Here is a 24,674-nt window from a genome sequence, read left to right on the forward strand (position 1 = left end):
GTCTCAATGCATTGGTAAAGTGTGTAGGAAGATCTTTTAGACTAAATTTTATTGCCAGTTGTTACTCATTTTTCAAGTCAAGAACTGACACACGCACCCCCTTTTGGTTGCTTAGGAAATAAGATCTTTTGATACGGAGGTATAATTCTAATTTCTTTTACCTTATCTTTTCCTGTATTTTCTATTTCATCCACATTCAGAGGATGGAAATTTGTTTCCATCCAAACCCTGATCAGATGAATGAAAGAAACTCCTGGTCTGTATGCAATAGATATTAATATTGGTTCCAGAGTCGCCTTCAAGATTTTAAGTCATACTAGACTTAAATATAAAGTGACTTGGGAAGATTTGCCGGTTTTTCTACTTTTGGAAATATTTGTAGAAGATTGTAATTATCTGTTCCTTGAAAATCCTGTGGAACTCACTCCTAAACGATGGGATTTCTATATATTTGCGTATGTGTCAATGTGTCTATTTGAGGTTTATAGATTTTTAATTGATTCAATTATGTCAATGATTATGTGTGCATTCAGGTGTTTCTTCACTATTCTGTTTACTGTAAGAATTTCCATTTCATCTAAATTTTCAGAATATTAGCATAAAAATTTTAAGCATATAGGGGCGCCTGGGTGGCTCAGTCCTTAAGCGTCTGCCTTCGGCTCAGGGCGTGATCCCGGCGTTCCGGGATCGAGTCACACATTGGGCTCCTCCGCCGGGGGCCTGCTTCTTCCTCTCCCACTCCCCCTGCTTGTGTTCCCTCTCTCACTGGCTGTCTCTCTCTCTGTCGAATAAATAAAATCTTTAAAAAAAAATTTAAGCATATTATTATTTATTTTAAATCCCTGCTCTGTGGTAATTTCCCCTTTTTGTCTTTTCATTCAATCTTGCCAGATTTCTTTGTAGATTTTTCAGACAGATGACTCTTTGTTGATTTATTGATTTTAACTATTGCATCTTTTTAAATTTAATCTCTACATTTAATATTTCATTCATGCTTCTTCGTGCAAAAATATTCTACTATTCCTTAGCCAACTTATTAAGTTTTATTCAGAGATCATTATTTTCTGGCATTTACCTTTTCCTAAGTGGACTGTTTGATTCCTTCACTGTAATAATTTAGAGGTACCCCCCAAAATGGATATGTATTTTTTTTCATTGTCATTCCATTCTAGGCATATTCCAATTTTCATGTCCATTTGTTCTTTTCTCCCACAAGTTTTCTTTTTTGAGGTGGGCTTTTAAATTTCTAAATATATAGGGCTTTTTGAGTAGTCTTCTAGCTACTGATTTTTAACTTAATATTGTCAGAAAATACAACCTGTATGATAACAATTTTCTGAAATTTGTTGAGACTTGCTTTATGGCCCAGTGCATGGTGAATTTTCATAAATATTCCCCATGTGATTGAGAAAAATGTTTATTCTTCAATTGTTACATGTTTATTAAATCAAACTTAATTATATTTTTTTCCTATGTTCTATATTTTTGCCAAGTTTTTCTCTGTTTTACCTACCAGTTGTTAAGATACATGTCACAAATTCTCTCAATATGATTATGGAATTATAATTATATTGTGTAATTCTCCAATTTGTTTTAGATATTTTGAGGATACATTATTCATGCAGTTTTTATGTACCATAAAAATCTGTCTCATTACATTGGCTATGATTAGGACATTTGGATTTAATTTTCCCATCTTATTTTGTAGTTTCTATTCAACCTGTTTGGATACACTTTTTTCTTATTTTCAATTGATTGACATTTTTTAATACATATTTCCCTCCAGTACTTTATAAGTCTTATCAAGTATTTCTATTATTTTAGGGTTTACCTTAAATCCTTGTGCTCTTATATAACACAATGCAAAATTAATCAATATGTCTTCCTTTTCCTAATCAAAAGAACTCAGAACACTTTCACTCAGATGTCTCCCTCTTATCATACATTTATATCCAGATTTTTAGTTATAACTTTTTTAAACATCACATTAGTACTGACATTTAGTCATTAGCATGGCCAGTATGAGAGCAGTTGTTGGGTTTTTTTTCCAGTCAATGTTTGATTACATTTTCTCATATGATTTACCAATTTATTTGTTCATTATTTCATTTTGCATCTCTGTCCTTCCTTATGGACTTCAGTTTTCTTCTCCCTGTCATTTGCTATGTAACCTACAAATGTTTCCCTGGTGAATGTCTGTTGATAGCACTCATTTGTCTCTTGTCCCAAAATGTCTTTATTTCAACTTGTTCGTGAGTGATAGTTAAGATTGAACTAAATTTTATTTGACAAATCTTTGAAAATATATTTTTTTCTGATTTCTATTTTTGTTACTCAAAAGTCCATTTTCAGTCTAATCATTATTACTTCACATGTGGTTTATTCTTTTCCTCTAAATTCTTTCAAGTATTTCTATGCTTCTGGTGTGGCACAGTTGTATTTATCCTGCTTGGAGTTCATTCACCTTCCTGAATTTGAGGATTTGTGTCTTTCATCAATTCTAAACTACTTCAACCATATTCCTTGAATATTATTCTTCCTGCATTCTCTCTTTCATTCTAAATTTTGATTGGATATGTATATGAGATCTCATTCTTTTCTCCATTTCTTAACCCGGCTGTCATTTTCCTATCCCTTTGTTTCTCTGTGAGCATCATTATGGGCAATTTATTCAGAACCAATCTCAACTTCACTAATTCTCTCTTTAACCAATTCACTGTTTGAATTTTCCATTGAATTCCTTACTTTGATTATATTTTCCCTTACTTTTGTATGTTTTTTTCTTCCAAATATGCCTATTATTATCTGATTGCTTATCATTTTTATAACACTTTCTTTTCCATGTTATTAATTCTAGTTCCTATTTCTGTTAACATTTTGTGTATACTTATGTATATATAACATTCCTTAATAATTCTAGTATCTGAAATCTTAGATGTGTATTACTGATATTTTTTGATGTTGCTGACTCTTTTTCATGATTGTTTGTTTCCATTTGTGTTTTTTTAGTTTCTGTTTGTCAGTTTTGTTGAAAGGGCTTTATCTGGGTTAGTCTTTGACGTCCTAAGTTAACGGTTCATATCTCCAGAAAGGATTTCTGTTCGCTTTCCCCAGATGCCTAAGGGCTACCAAAACTGAGGACTTCTCTATATTTATGCCTTGGCTTGACTTTTCCCAGACAATGCAGGTGAATAAGGAATTTTTCTACTATTCAGATCCATGACCGAGACAGACTAATTTCTTTGTCACCCACCTTTGCCAGCAGCACAGATTTTTAAGCCTACCCTTCCCCTGAGAGAGAATGAGCTCTTTAGGGATCTCTATGTTACACAAGAGGGTCTTGATTCCAACTCATCATTACTTAGCCTAAGTCCTATTCTATCCCTGAAAGGTTCTTAAAAGATAATACTCTTCATTCCCAGGATGTGCTAATGCTCTTTAAGCAGCCATAGATTCAGTGCTTACTCACTAATCTAGTTTCATATTCTTTGTGTGTGATTTTTGGTCACCAAGAATTTTTATTTATTTATTATTATTATTTTTTTTTACTTTGTAAGCTTAGCTATGCATTTGAGAAAATGTTTCTCTTATTTTGTCATTTATTTCCAGGTACTTTCAGATGACCTTATTTGCCAAACTGCAGAAAATAGAAACATTTACTGATTTTTTTACCTTTCCATTCTAGACCCATTTTCTGGTTGTCTTTTCCCTTTTCTTGCCTTACCAACCATCCCAGCTATAGAAGTAGCCACCACAGCAGTAACCTCTTTCATCCTCTAATCAAGGTCAATTCCTTTTAGGGTCAATTTATCTAGGCCCTTGTCTAAAAGGCTTTCTTAACTCAGACAACAATAGTCTTGACAATAGCACAGCTAAAACTCATCTGCATTTCATTTATTGTCCATGATTCTTGTCAGCCTAAGGTTGTTCTCAAATTCACAGATGGATATGGGAGAGGAAGGGGGGGCAGTGGTGTCAACAAGTTTTAGGACAGAATTTAATAACAGGTTTGCCTTTTTAACTCAGCTAAGTTACATGGGGTTGAAAAAATGTAATAAATGCCCCAAATTTGGCTGAAATAGATGCAATATGTAATCAAACATGTAGTTCAAGAAAAAAGTGTTTGAGTTATAATATAACCAGATAGCGCATAAAGTGATATTTTTAAATAAACAGATATGTATTCTGAAACTTTATTTGAGTTATAAGAGTTATAAGAAACCTTATAAGAGCTCTTGAAGGGAAAAAAAGTCTAACTGGGGTGTGGGGGGGGGGATTAACATTAACATATGGTTTTCCTGACAGCTTGTCTCAAAATTCACATTTAGTAGTCAATCAATATCCTCTCAAAGTCTTTATTTTGAAAAGTTGGGAAAGATCTGATGAATTTCCAGTATATCATTAGTTTTAAAATTTACACAACCATACATGAAAGTATCCTTCCTGATGCACACAAACACATATGAATGTCACCAACGTAGAATAGATGTTCATGGAGGTACTTAGTTACTCAATGAATAAAATTAATATGCATCCTTTCAGACACACTGTAGTCACATCTGGACTCTTTCAGACAAATTTATGCCAAATTATCAAATCTATGCCATAAATTTGCAATGAATGACTAGCTAATGAATTTTCAACAAAAGGACTAAAAAGTATTCGTATCTGTTATTTCAAACATGTGAAAAGTAAACCCTCACACCTGTCAAGAAGCACAGGTCTTGACAGAAGTAGCAAGATACTCATTTCTGTACCTCCCCCACCCAAAAAAGCCCTGTTTTCTACTCAAATACGAGTAAAGGAGTATTTTATCTCAAAGTTTCTAGAAAGTTACCTATGTTTGCTCTGTTTCCTTAATTCTCACTCAGTCCTCAAACCATATCTGCAGTCTGTGTGGCAATATCCCACATATTCTACCCTGACTAAGGCCAACAACCTCTGTTTTGCTGAATCCAGTGAATATTTTATTAGGCCATCCATGTTTGTGACTGCTTCTTCTATCTGATTTCCATTATACTCTTTTCTCCTTCTCCTTCCATCCAGGTCCCCTTTCTGTCTCTTAAATGCTGCTGCATTCCTGGGCCCTGACTTATTTTATTCTCAAACTACATGCTCTAACTAATACATACCTAGAGGAGTTTTTTTAAATGTTTTTTTAATGTTTTTTTATTATATTATGTTAGTCACCATACAGTACATCCCTGGTTTCTGATGTAAAGTTCGATGATTCATTAGTTGCGTATAACACCCAGTGCACCATGCAATACGTGCCCTCCTTACTACCCATCACCAATCTATCCCATTCCCCCACCCCCTTCCCTCTGAAGCCCTCAGTTTGCTTCTCATAGTCCATAGTCTCTCATGCTTCATTCCCCCTTCTGATACCTAGAGTTTTAACTGAAACTTTCATATTGACACTTTCTAAATCTCTGCCACCAACTGAGATTTTTCTCTTGAGCTCAAGACTTGGATAATTCTGGATAATTCTCTATACATGTCCTGTATCTCAGACTACACAAGACCCAAAGTGACATCATTTTTCCTGAACTCCATGCCTGCAAGTAAACAATAACATTATCCTTTACCCATCAAGACAGATATTTAATGAAGAATCATCCTCTCTTACTCTCTGGAGGCAATTATTCATTGAAGCCTATCCACCCCAGCTCCTTAACCTCCTTTCTGCTCAATCACTGTTGCTGCTGTTCTGGTGTAGGAACTGATTATAGCTTTCATGGACTCTTGCAGTACCCATCTGATTCATCTTTCTGACTCTAATTTTGTGCATCTACTTTGCACCCCTCTAACCTTAACCCAGCTGCCAGTGTGGTCTTTCTAACATGCAAATCTGATCACGTCACTCCTTTGCTTAAAATTCTTCAGTAGCTCCCATAATCATGTTTCCCAAACTCACCTCTCCCCTAGAGATTCTGAGTCATTAGATCAGAGATAGGACTTGAGGTTCTGTATTTTAATGAGAGACCTAGGTTATTCTTAATAATTAAGCAAGGTAACAATGATCCACAAAATTAAATCTCAACTTTTTGCATAGCATAATTACAGCCTCATCTCTCTTTTATCCTCCCCCAGTCTCCTTCATTGAATACACATACACACACACACACACACACACACACAGTATAGTTAGCCTTTAACTGAACTAACATATAATTCTTCCACAGTGCCATAATGCCTTGGCCCTGACACCTCAACACCTTTGCACATGCTGCACCTGCTGCCTACCAGGCGGTCTCTGGCTTATCCCCCTAGTCCCACAAATCTTGGTTCAAACCTCACTTCATCTATGACAACTTCTCTGATTTCCTCAGGCAATTTAGGGACACCTCCTCCTATATCCCCATGAGCTTTGTCTATGCCCGCATTATAGCATCTTAGCATCATTATGATTGTATTTAGTTTAAATGTACATTGACTCACTAGACGGGGGTTAAGAAAACCCTTTATCTTTTTATCCATCACACCTTCACAGAGCCTACTATTATATTCATATTTAAGGAATTACCAAGTAAATGACTGAAAGCCCCAGTGAGTAGAAAGGATTGGTTTGGGTCCTAGCCCCATTCTGCCAATCACTAGTTGTCTCATCATGGAACAAGTAACACACCCTCTCAGAACATTAGTCTCCTCATATAGAAAAGGAAGAAGTTTAAAAAAAAAAATCAAACATACAAAAATAGAAAGAATGGTATAATGAACCCCCTAGCACCTATACCTAGCTTCAATCATTATTGACTTATAGCCAATATTTTGCCTCTATACCTCAACCCACTTCTCCCTTTGAAGATAATAAGCAAATTCAAGATATCATATAATTTAATTCATAAATATTTCAGCATATATCTCCAAAGTAAAGCCTCTTTGAAAATCCTTAACACCATACCATAATTGTATGATTCACCTTGGTAGATTGAACTTAGGGTCATACTTCTTCAGATACATCTCTTTATTAGAATTATTCATTCATACCCTTGCCTTGACCTCATGTATTTCCCCCCTCCTTGGATTCAGATTTGGCTATGTGAATTGCTTTTATCAAAGAGATGTTAGTGGGCATGACCCATGCAAATCTTGAAATGTAATTGTATGTTTGGACTTACCCTCATGTGTTCTTACTTTTTGGATAAGAAGAACATGCCTCCAGTAACCACTGGTTCAAGGAGGATAAGAAAAATGTGGAGAAATTCTGGACCTAACCTGAAGCTGGAAGGCCCAACAAATTCGTAAATCTACAGCCTGAAGCTGATCTTCCCCAGACAACTCATAGACAAGTGAGCAGTAAGTAAATGCCTACTGCTGGGTGTCACTGACATTTTGTGGTTGCTTGTTGCTCAGCAAAAGCAGAGACAACAGAAAGATTAATCGTAATTCCTTAATATCATCAAATACACAGTATGCTAACCAAATAATTTTTTTGTTTACAGTTCTTTGTATCTTTAGAGGTAAAATTTACATACAACAAAAAGCATAAATCTTAAGTATATTCTCTGATGAACTTTGACACACAGTATACAACTGTGCAGTCCAAAATCCTATCAAAATAGAGAACATCCCATCTCTGCAGAAAGTTCTCTTATGTCCCGTCCCAATCTATTCCCACTCATCCCTTCAGGCAATCACTGTTCTGGTTTTCTTTTCCACCATAAGTTAGTTTTGACTGTTCTAGAGCTGCATTATAAGTGCAATCCTATAATATGTACTATTTTGTATGATGGACTAAACATTCCAATTATTGTAGCAAGTTTCTTTGTTTCTTTTTTTGAAGATTTTATTTATTTATTTATTTGACAGAGAGATAGAGAGAGAGCACAAGTAGGCAGAGCACCAGGCAAAGGCAGAGAGAGAACAGGTTCCCTGCTGAGCAGGAAGCCTGATGTGGGGCTCAATTCCAGGACGCCGAGCTGAAGGCAGCCGCTTAACAGACTGAGGCACCCAGGTGCCCCTATTCTAGCAAGTTTCTTAGAAGAAACTGAGAAGCTGATTCTAAACTATATATGGAAAGACAAAAGACCTAGAATGGGCAAACAAATTTTTAAAAGAACAAAGTTGTTGTCATACACTATCTGATTCTAGGACTTACAATAAAGCTATAGTAATGAAGGCAATATATTATTGGCCTACAGATAAATCTATAGGTCAATAGAACAGAATTCAAAAGTAAACTTAGACTTATGTAATCAACTGATTTTGAATTAAAACTACCAAGGTATTTCAGTGGGGAAGGGATGTTTTTCAAAAAAAGGTGTTTTTTCCCATGAAAAAATAAAATGAAACCGAATACCCTCTGCCTTTTTTGTGCAACATATATGAAAAGCAACTTAAAATGAATCACAGACTTAAACATAAGAGTTAAAACCATAGTTTCTAATAGGAAAAAAAAAAAGAAAATCTTTGGATGATGTTGGGTGAGATAAATATTTCTTACACAGATCACAAAGAGTACAAATTATTTAAAAAATTGATTAAATGAACTGAATCCAAATTAAAAACATGTGCTCTTTGAAAAACAAGATTAAGAAAGCAGAAGATAAGACAGGCACTGGTATTTGCAAAATATAGAGGACAAAAAGTTTATATATAGATTATACAGAGCACCCTTGCAACTCAAGAATAAGACAATCCTAAGAATTTTTCATGGGCCAAAGATTTGAACAGACATTTCACAAAAAAAGATAAACAAATAGCCATTAAGTACATGAGAAGATACCTAACATCATGAGAAATCAGAGAAACAGAAATTCAAACCACAATGAATTACCACTCCACACTCACTAGAAAAACAAAGTCTGAAAAGACAGCTCCAAGTGTCAGTTGAGGATACAGAGCAACTAATACTCTCATACCTTGCGGGTTCCATATTCACAGTGATACAGTCACTTTAGAAAACAATTTGACAGCATCTTATAACATTAAATCTTTACTTACATTATGACCCAGCACCTCCCATCACAGACATTTATTCAAGACAAATAAGCATATGTCAAAATAATCCATGTACATGAATGTTTCATAGCAGCATTACTGATAACCCAAAACTAGAAACACCACAAATGTCATTCAATTGGCACACAGAAAAAGAAATTGGGGCATATCCATACTATGGAATGTATTCAGCCATAAAATGGAACAAACTACAAATACATGCACCAACATGGATGAATCACAAGAGCATTATACTAAGTGAAAGAAGCCAGACATGAAGGTGATAAGTGCAGATCAGTGGCTGCCCACAGCCAAGGGTTGAGGGGGATAATTGACTGCAAAGGTGGCAAAAGAGAACATTGGAAGTAATGGAAGATACTTCACTATGACGTTGGTTGCACAACTGTATACAATTGCCAATATCATCAAACTGTACATTTAAAGAGGGGCAGTTTATTATACATAAATTATACCTCAGGAAAACCCAAGAAAGTACATATGGGGAAAATGTGTTAAATCAGACAATATCAACACTAAAATCCTCTAATTCAGAAACTATTTTGTTTTTGTGTTGTAAGAGGAAAAACATAATGAATGCATGAATGAATACGAGCCCCACCCATTCCTCTTTTACTAGAAATAAATGAATCAGTCTGGATGAGGTATTCATCAAAAATGATTCCATGGTAAAATGGAGCCTAAGTGGAGAACAAATTGAAGTTATTTATGTCTCAAAGTTCCTTTCAAAGTTTCAAATGATTCAGAGAGAAAGAGAAAGTTGACATAATCATGTGAAATTCAATAGGTTTTTAGTCTTGGTTTCTCCAATTTGATTCCCTTTATTTTGAAGCTCTGTGAAGCAGTTCATCAAATCCTCAGCCACCTTCAAACACACCACACACTCCTTTCCTTGAGTACCACCTTGACCTGCATTAAAAAGGAAAGTCATCAATGACAAACATCAATATAACTCTTGTCCTTTCTTTCTTTTTCTCTTTAAGATTTTATTTATTTGAGAGAGACAGAGAGAGCACAAGTGGGGGAAAGGGACAGAGGGAGAAGCAGGCTCCCCGCTGAGCAGAGAGCCCGATGCAGGCTCTATCCCAGGACCCTGGGATCATGACCTGAGCCAAAGGCAGACGCTCAATGAACTGAGTCATCCAGGCATCCCAGCCCTTTCATCATTATGTCTTTGCTTCATTATGTAGAGTGCTTGAGTGTCAGAGGAATGAGGCTGCTGGGAACTACCCTGTGAGCAGACAAATGTGAATTTATGTTGGGCGGCGTGGTTATGTACACTTATTATATAAAATATTAACCATATTTGTATCTTTGTTGAACACTAGCTGTGGGACACCATTACCTCTGCTTCATAGAAATCTCACTTAATGCTCTCAACAACCCTATAACATAGATTTATATCATTATCCCCTTTTTACAGGTGAGCAAATGAAGGTTCAAAGAAAGCAAGAAACTTACCTAAGCCATGCATAAATTCCAAAGCCTTCTGCTATGCCATGTGTTGGCTATTCTGTATATTATAGAAAGAGCAAAAATAAATAAATGAGTAAACAATTAAAATAAGAGGTATTGTTCCTGCCTTTAAGCATCTCCCACTCTCACAGTCAAAGAACACAAACCAGACACTAGGACAGGCTTGGAGAATAAATACCATGCTGGGTATATGTATATGAGCGTATGCATGTATGGGTAACAAGCAGATGCACTGACACACTTGTCTGGAGAGGCAGGAACAGCACCATTTAAAATACAATGGTCACAACTCAAAACCCAGAGGTTCAAATGAAAGCTGTTTCTCCTTCTCTAGGAATCTTTCCGAGTTGCCAAGTATACAGCAAAATTCTGATTAGAAGGAGCTTTACTTTATTTACAATTTTTTTTCATATTCTATCTTCTATTAGAAACCCCTTAAGGATAAGTGCAGGGCCATGTACGCACTCTGAAGTCCCCACAACGTCTCATTAAAGCTAACGTGGAAATATTGGTTAAATGCTAATTGAGTACATGGACACATTTTTAAGAAACAAAAATATGTGAACATTTGGGTTCTGATCTTAGTAACCTATGTTTATTTTACTCTAATTTTGGTGTCCCCTGTTCCCTAACACCTATATTCTAATTACATTCATGCTCAAGTTTCGAATTCATAAGATGGAGTATACGAAACATATGGTGTGCTTGTTACCCAAGTGGCTTCAGGGAGAATCATTGCAACCTAAACACCAAGAGATTGGTCTGGGGCCCAGAAGGAAAAAAAAATGTATTCCATTTTTCCAGATTCTGCTGTTTTTAGGGCTGTACCTTGAACCAGAGGTTTGTTTCTCATGCATCCATCACTTCTGTACTTTGTCTTGACCGTGAACTCTCCAGTCAAGTCATTAACCTGTCCCAGTCAAGTCATTAACCCCTCAACTGCAAATTGTAGATAATTGCAATAATCCTAATTTTTCCGGGCTGTTGCAAGGCTTATCTGTGACAAATGTGTGAAAGCAATTGGAAACCTCTAAAACATCTTACAGATACTCACCTAGCATGAGAACATGTGTTTCAATAGCATTGCTACCCTTGAGTTCCTAGGGAATAAAAGTAGAATTTTATCTTATGTGAAACTTACCTTTCCCTAATCTCCCTCCTAAGAAGCCTGAAAGTCGGGTGATCCAGCAGGAAAGGAAAGTGACCCTCAGAATGAGGATGAAATGAGATGGCAGCGGTGGGAGGAGAGTGGAAACAGGGAGAGCCGGGAGAGAGACTGTTTAATGTTTGAAACCAGTGCCAAGCTAAATTAGAAACATGAGTCTGCGTACCTGTACCTTACCTCATCGGTATATAATCTGTAACCTGAGATCCCCTCACAGAGAAGTAAAAATAGCAAGGCGCTTCCGGCAGCCTGGGGTTCTGCTGAGTGGGGGAGAACCAACCTGGGGAAGGATAAAGGGACCAGGCAAGAATACCAATCACGTGGTCTGGGCAAGCACTCCTCTCCCCACGCCATCCCCAGGGTGACAGCGGGGGGGATGTAGCCAAGAAAGGTGGCATCAAGGGCATAACAAGAAAACCTACTCGAGGAAGGAGGACGGGCTGCCCTAGAGTCACTGGATTTTGTCATAGACACTATGACATTGCCTCACACGGAAGCATCATTGCAGTTCTGAGCCTGTGTGTTCACGCCATGATCAAGGCACGGAAACTAGTCTATGAGCTGCAAGGGCTCCCTCAGGTACAGGGCAGATGAGACTGCTTTTCCAGGCAGGTAGCTGGCTCCTCGCAGGGTGGAAGCAGTGATTTGCTAACTGGCTGCCCCACTCTTGGGGAAAACATATTCCCTGAAGGAGTAAGTTAGTGAATCCCTAAAATGGTGTGCTCCCTTCCTTCAGCTTAGATTCTAGTCCCTCTGACATAACTCTGTGCTTGTCATGGGTTTGTCGTCGGGTATGCCATTGGTGGATAGACTTGTCCCTGGTTAGCTCCTATTATAGGGAGACAGTGACCAAGCAGAAAGGGGATGAAGCTGATTCTTAATTAATAACATCAAAAATTAGTGCCTGGGAATGCCTTTTCACATTCTTTGGTGTGATCATATGTCGGATGCTATTAATAAAAGGAACACAATTTTGGAAATTCCTAATGTTGGGTCAACCCTTTGTTTGTTAAATAAATCTTACTTGCATTAAAAAATTATAAAAAATTCATATCAAAGAGGATGTTAGATTTCAGAATGGATCCCAAATTTTTAATCCTCTTAAAGAATAAAATTAAACAAATAACCCAGGCCCTCTGGCTAAGCAAATTTTGCTCTGATATTTTACATAGGTTTTACACTTCCTTTGCAAGACTCCATTTGTACATGCACAAGGACTTTGTTCATTCACTTTGCAAGAACTCAAATATTTTTCCCGTTGCCATGTGAAAAGAAGGTAGAATTTTTGTTTCAATTTGCCTCATGTCCACAAATAGGGTTATCAATGTCTTATTTACTATGAATAAGCAAGAGGGAAAGGCCGTGAGCTCTCCCTGGCTTCCCTGGATGACATCACAGAAAGAGCTCAACAGAGTGGAAACAGGAAAAGATGGAGCTACGCAGACCTGGACTAGAATCCTGGCTCTCCTTCATGAGCTCTGTAACCCCCGGGAGATTTAAATCACATCTCAGCTTCGTTCAACCAACTTACCTGGAAAAATTGGAAGAGTAGTGCCTACCTCATTGGGCGAATGTAACGATTTAGTAAAATGGCATATGAAGAAGCCCCTAGAGTCACACTATCTAATCGAAATATAATCACAAGGTGAATATAATCACCGATGTGATTTTAAACTTTCTAGTAGCCTCATTAACAAAAAGGAAACTGTTTATTACAACAACATATTTCATTTAATCCAATATGTTAAAAATATTATTTCAAGACCTAATCAGTAGAAAAACTTATGCCAAGATACTTTACATTCTATTTTTTCTAGTAAGTCTTCAAGAGCCAATTTGTATTTTACACTTCTGACATGTCTCAATTCAGACACTAAATTCTCATAGAAAATGCTAGATCTATATTTAGATTTCTTAAAATTTACATTTGAAAAATAGATTCACATACCCAAGTTGTCCCAAAAGTATCTAAAAGTTTTCCAAAAACTGAATCAAGTAGCAGTGTTTTAAATTTAAAATGAATACAATTACAAAGCCAATTCCTCAGTCATACTAGCTCCCCCTTCCAGGGTTCAGCAGCCACATGTGACTAGTAGCTTCCATCTTGGACCATGCAGAGCAATGCTAGGCAGGTAGTAGGCACTCAATAAATGAAATATTTTCTTCTGTCACTAGTATTTATCTAAATCTCAAGGCTCTTTTGAACACTGAAGTTCCAACTTTGAGAAGTGTAAATAACATCTATAATGTGTTTATCCTAGGTTGAGAAACAAGGATTAAGGTGACATACTTTGTTAAAAAAAAAAAAAAGATTTGGGAGGTTGGGTAGGGGCAGAGGGAAAGAGAGAATCTTCAAGCAGACTCCCCTCTGAGCATGGAGCCTGACATGGGTGGGGCTTAATCCCACCACCCTGAGATCATGAGCTGAGCTGAAATCAAGAGTCTGGTGCTCAATGGATGAAACCACCCAGGCACCCCGAGGCAGCATAATTTCTATTTGCCATTCCACATATGACTTAAAATTGTCTTCTGGAACTGTAGCCAGCAAGCTGCTCTAGTTTCGGAATACATTTCAGTTAGCCTTACTGCTCATACTACAGCCTCCTGGCTTTCCCCGTCTCAAGTGGTAAATTATAACACTAATGTCTCTCTCGCATGAACAATATGAACTTACAAGGGAGAAAATCAGCTTCACCAATCAAATATCACTACTTGGGAGATTCATGAACTCTAGGATAAACACAAATATCCATGTGCTGCCTAAATCCATAACTCATCTTATAAAACACATCCCACCTTAGAACTTCACAAAGAACTTTCAAATGCCACAGCTGCTAGTCTGAATCTATCTATCCCACGAATATATGACCTGCTTTTAAGAATGCAGAGTACTAACAGGACTTAAGTCCATCTGTTTTTTTAATTCCTCAAAGACTTAGAAATCTGAGAAACAGAAGATTCAACAATTTGGCCAGATCACTAACTCATTCTATAATCAGAGTCTGTGGTCCTTGCAAGTGTTTTGCATCTCAAATCTTGAGGACCATGGCATTTTTCCTAGATCTCATGAAAAGACAGATGTTGCAAAATGTGTGGTACCATGGTTAAAATGTTCTTAGATATAATGAATATCTATTGATGTCTGCCCAGTATCCTTCCCCACACCTCTGGTAACATCTTCCTGACAGTCCCTTGGAAGAGTGAATCTACATGAGATGTAGCCTTGTGGGACTCTCAATTAAAATGTTTTGTTCTCTCTGCCAACAAATACATCTTTGACCCAAACTAAACCAATCAGTTTCTTTCTCCTTGAAATTTGAATCTTGAACAAAGTGTTACAAGGATTCAAAATGAGGGGAGCTCTCTCATTCTGATAACTTGACATCCTGACTTCGAAGAGACTGTCTGTAAGTTCTGCCATCAGACCTCAAGAGCTTCCTTGTTTCTTTTCCTTTCTAAGGACTGGTGTTAGTCTGGGGCTTTTTCTTTAATCTCATGGTTCCATAGCCTTCAATAAATTCCTTTCCTTTATTAATTTTTTTGTTTTTTTCCCTCTGAAATTGCCCTGAGTCTGTCTGTTGCTTGAACCCAATCATTCCTAACTGCAGTAATAGGTAATGCTGTGTTATCAAATATTATGTCTCTCAGGCCCAGGCCTGTTTGGCCAAAATGAACTTGCTGCTCTTTCTCCAATCATGCAGACAAGGATGCCCATTAATGAGCTCATGAAGTTGAGTAACAGTCTCAGACAATTGCTTTTCAGTCTCCCAAGAGCCCTAATTAGAATCCTTTATTTGTCTCCAACTCAGGCAACCTTTGCTGTGGAGGTGAGGATCCTTGAAGGACATAAAGAGAATCTTCAGATTATTTTGGTCTGAGAAAAACCCTTCAGAGTGATTCTACCTGACAACATTGTCAAACACAGCCATCCTGCAAAATCAAGTAAAATTGAGCTAGACCCTGAGCAAATATATTTTCATTTTCAGGGCAGATAGTCCATGTATGGAACATCTTACTCATGTTTCACTTTTTTGCTAATCTTCATTTTTTCATTATCAAGTTGTACGGCCTTTTGTATTTCTACCTTAATATTACTTTGGCAAGTTGGAGAGGTTTAGGCTGTCTCTAGTATCAGAAACAAACAAAAATGTACAATGAAATAGAAATATTGTTGACAGGCAAAATATTGACAAGGACTGGCTTCTACACCTGAAATACAGTGTGACTGTTAATGATGGAAAGATATTTGCGTACTCAGAGAAATACAGGCCTAATTGTTCTGCACAAGCATAGCAGAAAACTACTGTCAGAAGTTATACACAGTACAGGGGACAAGCTAATTTTTTGGCAGTCTACATTACCAAAGATCATTTTTTAAATTAAGTCTCATAATTCTGTAGCTATCTCCTGCCCCCATTCCCATTTCGTGAGGAATGTTTTCTTTTCCTCTGCAGCATTATTACCAGCTCCCATATTTCAAGCACCTATGTTGATCTTGAGATCAAGCCACAGATCCTCCTCTTTCCTCATTAGCAAAAACGTTGCTTGGGAGACACTATATTGTGCCACATTCTCTCAGTATGTTATCTATGACTTGATAGTGAGAAACATACATTTGAAAGTTCCATAAATTCTTTTAGGTTGTTCAGGTCTCATTGGAAATCCTAATGCAACAATTTGCAGAGCTAAAGCCCAGCAGCCTGTAAAAGTGAGTGCAGACTTCCAGAGTCTTCCCTGGGGAATAACAGCCACACAGAGCTTACTTAGGCAAGGGGAACAGTTGTGCCCAATAGGTCTCCCATTACCTTCATGCATCTCAAGCCTTAGTCCCATTTGTGGGGACTAACATGGAATGACATTTTTATGTTAGGGGAAAAAAAAACATTATGGAATAGTCTATCTAAAGCACTTTGTATAAAGGATAAAGTACTTAGGTGCTCACCTTGGGAGAGGAGAAGTTGCTTCAAAAACTGAAGGGTCTGAGATTTTACTCTACTTGCAAACTAACAAATCGGCCTGCCACAGTTTCATGGATGCTGGCAGAAGACACAAGACTCCTGAGTCAGAGGCAAAGGGTTTTATCACTAGTAGCAGACATCAAGCAGCAAGAACAATATATTTGCTACAGTTCTCCTTGCCCCCAGGTATCACAGAAGTGACACAGATGGGCTCAGTAGGCCGTTGTGATAGCAGAGGGACCCTAAGCTTAGGGAAGCCACATCTTTTACAACAGGCAATAGGCATGCCTACCCTCCAGGCATACTCTGGAGGGACCACCATCATTATCATACTCAACTGTAAGGAAACATGCCCTTCATTCAGAAGGGAGATACTTTATCTTCCAGGGCTGTTCACTATACAAACATCATTGAAAAGAGAATTCAGAAGGAAAGCAATCAGTGCTTCTGCACGCAAGACACACAAAACACAAGGTTACACAGAAGAGAACAGTCTCCTAATATGACTGACCTACGCCCAATTTTCTATAACATTTTAGAGATTTTTTTTTAGGTAAAATGTGACTAAAAGTAGGCAATAATTACTTAAGCTTAATTCTTGAAGAGAGAACACTTACTTAGTCTTCCCATTCTGGGCATCATGGTTGAGATGTAATCGTCAGTAGGATCAACGTAGTTCAGGAATTTTCCTTCAGGATAAACGCACAGATTTCACTTTGTTTTTTATTGTTGTTATTGTTCTGTTTTGTTTTTGAGAGAGAGTGTGTGCTCGCTCACACGTGGGGGTGGGGGGGAGGGGCAGAGGCAGAGAGAAAAATCTCAAGCAGGCTCCATGCTCAGCACGGAGCCCGATGCAGGGCCCAATCTCATGACCCTGAGGTCATGACCTGAGTCAAAACCAAGAGTTGGTAGCTTAACCAACTGAGACACCCAGGGACCCCTACTTATATTTTTAATTCAAAACATTAAATATATTCTTGTGAATGACTGAACCTACCCTATTGAATAAACTAGGTAGATGATTTACTAAAAATGTAGGTGACTTGCCATTTATTCTGGGGTTAGCATGGCACTCATTGTGGTAAGTACTTTGTATGCCTTATTTTATTAAATCTTTATGAAAACCTCTCAGTGTTATTATCGCCATTGTTGATATGTTAAAAAGTTTCAATGAATAAATTATCCAGTGTAACTAGTAAAAGGCAAGGTTGGGATTCGAACAGAGATCTAGCCAACTCCAAATTCAGGTGCTTTTCTGCTATGCTACCTTCCTCTCCAAATAGCTATTTCATGCTTAAATGTATGTGGACACATAAAAATAAAAAATCATAAAGACATCAATACAGTGATGGTCCGCTATTAACTGTCAATCCCATCTTTCTAAGGCATCGGTAAAACCGTTAATTGGAACCAGTCAGTGTCCTATCTTAGGTCTGCAACTCAGAGCTAAGCTTTAATTAAAGATCCTCACCTTAACCCCATTTCTATATCCTTAGGGCTACAATGAGATAAAGATTTACCCGATCAAAAGTGCTATACTATATTTTATACCCCAGAGAGTAAGAATAAGATTCCCATAGATCATCGGCCAAAATCAACTTAATGATTTTTCTTAGATAGTACAGATATAATAGTGGTAGAAGTAGATTACCTGGTTCTATGTCATATGTTAATCACCTTTGACCTACAAATCTACATTCGCCCCTTGGAACTAACCAACTTTCTGTCTAAGAGGTTATATATCCAATGCAAAAGTTAATATCATATTGGAAATTGAGGGTAGGGTGGGATCAAACATCACAGGACAATTTTCGTCAAAAGAACTTAATGGAAACTGGTTCCAATGAAAACTTGGTTAACAGGGAGAATAACCATTAAGCTATATCATTATAACACCAGACCACTCAATGTCAATAGGGACAAACACCCCTCCAGGCAAAAAAGAAATTGAAGAATATTGTTTCAAAGAACAAGACCTTTGTGTGGGTAAGAGAAGAAATATTCTTTCACCGACATGGTTAGATGGTCTTGTCTTCAGAAAAATAATTAATAATGTTTACCTTTGAGAAAATATTTAATATCTAACTAGTAAAGGAACCAGCATGTCACTGTTGGAAAGTTTGAAAAGAAACTTGAATTTGTATCCATGTTTACCCTCACTCATGGGACTGAAGTCCATCCATCTTCGCTGTCTTGCTCCCACTTTGGGGGCAGCAAAAAGTAATGCCTTCTTGGCTAAAGCTAAGAGTATTCAGAAAGGGGCAAGACTTTGTGCAAAGGAAGAGGTGGTGATGTGTCTAGGGAATTGTTAGAATTGTTAGAGAGAAAGAAAGACTTGAAAAGGGAACCCATGGAGTTTGAGCATAAACCTCAAGGCAGGAGGGCCTGGTTGGAAATGTAAGGAACTCCTATGGAGGGCCATCTTCTTACAAAAACCTAGGGTTTAGGAAGTCTTTCCTTTGAGATGGAAGAGAAAATGGAATTAGCTAGAGCCATAATCTTTGTTTCTTCTATATCAGAATATTTCTCTGAAATTATCCTATCCCTTTGGTAAATGTGCCTTATGAATTTGGACAGGTAGAATTTTTGAAGATTGAAATAACAGGTCTCTGGCCCATTTCCTCTCAGAATTAAGTAGAAGGGGATTGTACCGCTGAGATGGTGCAGTCAGTCATCAGTGATGACCCCGAATCCTGCAGTTGGATGCTGCAGGGAACGCCCTATGACCCTTCACAAGCCTGGCAAAGGCAGCTTTTGCGAGAGGCCTTCCCTGACCTCTACATTACATTTCCAACACCCACCACCCAGCTTCGAAATTACATAGTGTAAAACTTTCTGTCTCTGTTTGCCATTGCCTTCATCTGTGCCAATAATGGACTTGCGAAGTGGTGAAAACCAGAAATGATAGGGAAATGAATGCCCCTTTTTCCAGGAGAAGATACTTCATAGACCCATTTGCCCTTCACCAGGAAGAAGATGGCTTTCAGAAAGAGTTCTTGGTTCTCTGAGGTATTCAATTATCTCATGTTAACTGTGTGTGTGTGTGTGTGTGTGTGTGTGCGTGTGCACACACGCACGCATGCACAATTTACAAAATTAGTAGGAATGAATAAAGGGAATGATATAGGAAAAAGTGACAAGGAGCTAATATTTAATGTTTCTTGTTGGTTGCCTTATTTATATTAAGTTATTTAATAATCATTCAACCACACACGAGCAGGTCCATTTGAAGCAAGACAACTGAGGCTCAATGTGCTCGAGTCCATGTAACTACCTAGGGCAGATCTAGGATTTAAAGTGAGGCCTGAATCCAAAGCCCCACACTCTTTCCACAACTGCATAAATGTGTTCTGTAAACCATGGGCATAGCGCATCCCATGAAGGTGGGCTCTCGTGAATATATCTTTGGAGAGTTTTTCAGGAAACAGAGGAGAGATTTGGAGCTGGTGGGGTGGGGGGGAGATAAAATGATTTCTGATGGATATATAGCTACCCGGCCCCTCCTGCAGGTGATGGTACTCACTGAAGAGTTCAAGCATGCCCTTAACAAAAACATTGCAGACCATGGCCAGCTTTTCCCTCCAGCAAACCACCCCTTGCTGAAAGAACTCCAGGGGCTTCTCCGGTGACCTGACGTTTCTAATGCAGGATGGATAAGTCAGTAAAAATCTGGGGCCAGAGACAGGTATGAGGGAGTGGAGCAGCACTGTCCCCAGATCTTTCCGCCACACGCTGAAGGTGTCACACAGCCCTACAGTTAACAATATCTAATTACTATCTACCAGGATTCTGTGTATCATTAACACACGAATAATGGTTCGATGCCCGAGTCAACAGCCAAGTGGTGAAAACCAGAAAAGATGGGAAACAAGAAGACAATGAACGAGGTTTCTAAATAAAAGCATTGGGGGGAGGGCGGGATGGAGTGGGTGGGCGGCCAGCAGTCATGGGGAGAAGCCAGGGACGCATGGTTATTTTCTCTTTTTCCCAGTGTGTAACTTAAGATGTCAGTGGAACATTGCCCATTATCCCCAGGACCTCTGCTCTATTCACTGCAGACTTGCCACAGGCTGAACCCCAGATCACGGAAAGCAACGATTGCCAGCCAAGGCTCCATGCCAGCCTGGAAAACAATTCAGGAGAGTTTATTTTCTCCAATGGTCCTAGAGAAAAATTATGGCTCCTTAGCATATAACCTTCTCAAAAACATGAGTGATGAGATCATGAAATGCTTCACCTGATCTCAAGGCTCTTAATTACGGTATTTATTGAGTGGTTACTATGTGCCAGGCATTCTGTAGGGTGATTCTTATGCTGCATAAAAATAGCTTATCTTCACCAAAACCCAACAAGCAAAAATCTCAAGAAGGTGTGACTACTGTTTGTTTGTTTTTAAGATTTTATTTATTTATTTGACAGAAAGACAAGCAGGAGGGTCAGCAGGCAGAGGGAGAGGGAGAAGCAGGCTCCCCACTGAGGAGAAAGCCGAACATGGCGCTCGATCCCAGGACCCTGGGATCATGACCTGAACTGAAGGCAGACACTTAACCAACTGAGCCACCCAGGTGCCCCAGGGGTAACTATTATTATTTTGTACATAAGGAAACTGAGTCTTAGCAAAATTAAACTGTACAAAGAACCAGTTAGTGGTGTGACTAGGTTTCAAACCCAGTTGGTTTCATTCAAAAGCCAGTGCACTTTCCATTAAACCAATAACTTCCTGCTAGTTGAGGGTAGGGAACGGGGTGGAAGGATGCTGGGATTTTCTCTAAGTTGTAAGTTTTGTATTCAAACTCCTTAAACCACAGAGATTAATAACTGCACCTGTATTTATGCAATCTCAAGCACCAGTGGTTAGATCAGAAAGCATTTTCCAAGAAGAGCTAGGAATCTTCTTAATAACTCCAGGTGTGAAGCCAGCCAGGTCTGGGGGCCGAATCTCTCTGTATGGATTTGCTGCACCCAGAGGGTAAAGAGCTATGGGCCAAGGATTCGCACACAGAGCAAAATATATCTTTCCCTTCAAAAGTCTCTGTCCCAACACTGATCAGAAAATGGACACCAGCTCTCTCGTCAAAGAGGATGGCAAGGATTCACTCCAGGGATCATTAAGCCCTCTCCTCCCTGCTGTTTGGGGCTTCCCTTGTTGGATTGGGGTGGTCTTCCCATCCCACCTGTTTCCTCTCAGGAGTCCATGGAGTTCGTGGTCATGGACTCGGTTTTGGGCTCAAGGCATCCAGCCATTCCACTTCTTATCCTGGATGTAACTGCATTCCAAGCGTGTCCCAGAAGAAGTGTCCTAAGGAGCATTTGTCTTTTCTCCTTTGTGTTGCCGATGTCACGTAAAGAGTCAGAGGTCCCTTCAGAAATGATCTTGGCCTCATCTTCCATTTGTTCCAGTCACAGTAGGCTTATTTCCCAGTCCCAAATGTACCTCAGTTTTAAACTCCTTGGCCTTTGTCTACTGTTTCTTTCCACTGAGTGCCCAGAGTCTCTGTCTCTATTGAGTGAAAGGCAAACACATGCATTTTCTTTTTAAGCATCAAATCCTCAGTCTTATTACTGCAAACATGCTCAATTAGAAAGCTTGGTTTGGAACTCGTGACTCAAGGCTAGCCCTCAGGATCCACCCAAGGGGAGAGTCAGATAAAACTCCAGAAGACTGCAATCAAACTGGGTGAAAAAATGCAAAAAATGACTATCTATCATTATACTCTGTGGTGGGGAAGAATAAGCTGATTTAATTTTGGAATTGAATTTTCTCTGATAACCAAGAACTGGGAATCATTTTTAAGCTGGCTTCATGAGTGTATAACAAACCCAGAAATGTAGCCATTTGAAGGCTACTCATTAATTTATACTTAGGTGTTTACTAGGAAACTTATTACATTGACAATTGCTTTATAGCCTTAAAATTTTTAGGAATAATAGTTGGAAAAATGTATAGGTGTTATTACGGGTAAATATTATACAGAACGCCATACTCAAAAGTTTCAAGTAACAACGCCTAGCATTTATTTAGCACTTGCTACACGCCAGACACCGTTTTACACATTTCAAAGAGAGGAACACATTTATCCCTCCCAACAACCCGGGAGGTTGTTCCCACCATTATCCCCACATTCCACATACCGCGGCCCAGAGCGGCCGAATGTATCATTGTCCGAGGACATGCGCAGCTGGGATCCTAAGCCTGGCATCCAGGCCTGAGAGCTCTTATTCTAAACAATATCACTTAAGTCTTCGTCTTTCACATCTGTCAACACTGAATGATGGTTCATTTCACTTCTGTTCACATGACATGAAAGGCAATGGAGCCCAAGTATTTGTAACCAGAAGGACATATAAGTAAGACTCACTTGTTCGTTCATTCTATAACTCAGCAGCTTCCCACTCTCTACTAAGCGTGGGCAGTTCTGTGCCGGCTACACAAGAGACAAACACGAGTAAAACACAACTCTGGCTTCAAGTGGTGAAGCTGTAAGACATCGGAGGTTTAAAACCAATTGCTTCGCTCCTCTTGCTCGCTTCTTAGAGTTTCCAGCCGCTCACCTTCCTGAACCCCTTCTAACTTTCACATCATTCCCGTAACTTAATATTGTTAACAATGCAGGAAAAACATAATAGAAAAAAGGACCCAATTACTATTATACTATCCACTTTAACATGATGTGTCCTCCAAGTACACACTTGTTCACACACCTGGCTCATTAGTGCTGAATTTGCACTGAGATTCCATCGAGGCAAACCTGTGAGAGAGCAATCACTAGCCACCACTTCTCAGAGAAGGAAACTCAATGAGGCTCAGGTAAGTTAGGTGGGACAGGAGTCCTTACCTGACCGGAAACTCCAAACCCTTTCCACTAGGAAAGAGCACGTATCTTCATCGTCTTCATCTTCTTCATCTTCCTCATCTCCTTCATCTCCTTCTTCTTCTCCTCCTTCTCCTTCTCCTCCTTCTCCTCCTCCTTCTTCTTCTTCTTTTTTTTTAAGATTTTATGTATTGACAGAGAGAGCACAAATAGGCAGAGCGACAGAAGGAGAGGGAGAAGCAGATTCCCTGCTGAGCAGGGAGCCTGACACAGGGCTCGATCCCAGGACCCCAGGATCATGACCTGAGCGGAAGGCAGACACTTAACCGACTGAGCCACCCAGGTGCCCTGAGAGCATGTATCTTCTTCATGCAATCTGTGTGTAACTAGTCTTTTCCCCTGAATATGGCTTTGAATTTCTGTTTCCTTCCCTCCCTTGGTAAGACCAATCCTGTGATCAGTATATGTAATACTGGACTCAATTGATCTGGATGGAAACTGGAAAGTTTCTTCAGCCAGCCTCCGTTTGGAGACTGGAGCCAGCCTGAAGCAACCCACATCTCTGCTTCTCTCATCGGAGGCCCACCCTGGCCCCCTGAGAGATTTCCAGAGCCAAACACACCTCCCAAGCAGCAGGCGGCCTCAGCCAAAACCTGAGTGTGTGTTAGGAGCACGTGTCTGCGTGTATGAGAAGGGGAACAATCCTTCTGCCCCGGGCACAGGGTCTGGTCCCACATCTCTCAAGCCTTGAGTTCAGGACCACGTACACAACACGGGCTTGCATCCTGCCCTCCCTCTTCACGGAATATGCTTGTGGCTACCAGCTCCCTCCTGGAGGAGGCCAGGGCCCACGGAAATGGTGTGGGGCCAACCCACCACACCCACTTCCCCTCTCAGGTACAGTAATACAGTCTGGTTTTCCTTTTCTGGCTGCTCACTACAAATTTCCATGTCATTTCCTATTTCAACAGCTTTTATCCAACCCTGGAAGGCAGTCAGAAAATGTTAGCCTTGTTCAAACTTCCCACTTAAATATGAAAGGATTGGGCTGTAACCTTCTTTGGCCCGAAGTTCTGTCTTTCAGTTACATTCTTAGGAGCATTGAGCCTAATAACAAAGATGAAATCATCAGTCTAGCTCTGGATCTCCAAAATGAATGAGTGCCTCTATGAAGGGAAAAGGGAGAGGTCACTCATTGCAAAGTGAGGAATGACCCCTTACTGCTGTATCTTGAACTTGGTTCCTAAAGACTGAGTTCTGCTTTTCACCATGCGCCAAGTGTCACTCTGTAGAACTCCAAGT

This window comes from Ursus arctos, unplaced genomic scaffold, assembly GCF_023065955.2.
Source record: "Ursus arctos isolate Adak ecotype North America unplaced genomic scaffold, UrsArc2.0 scaffold_18, whole genome shotgun sequence".
Lineage (NCBI taxonomy): Eukaryota > Metazoa > Chordata > Mammalia > Carnivora > Ursidae > Ursus > Ursus arctos.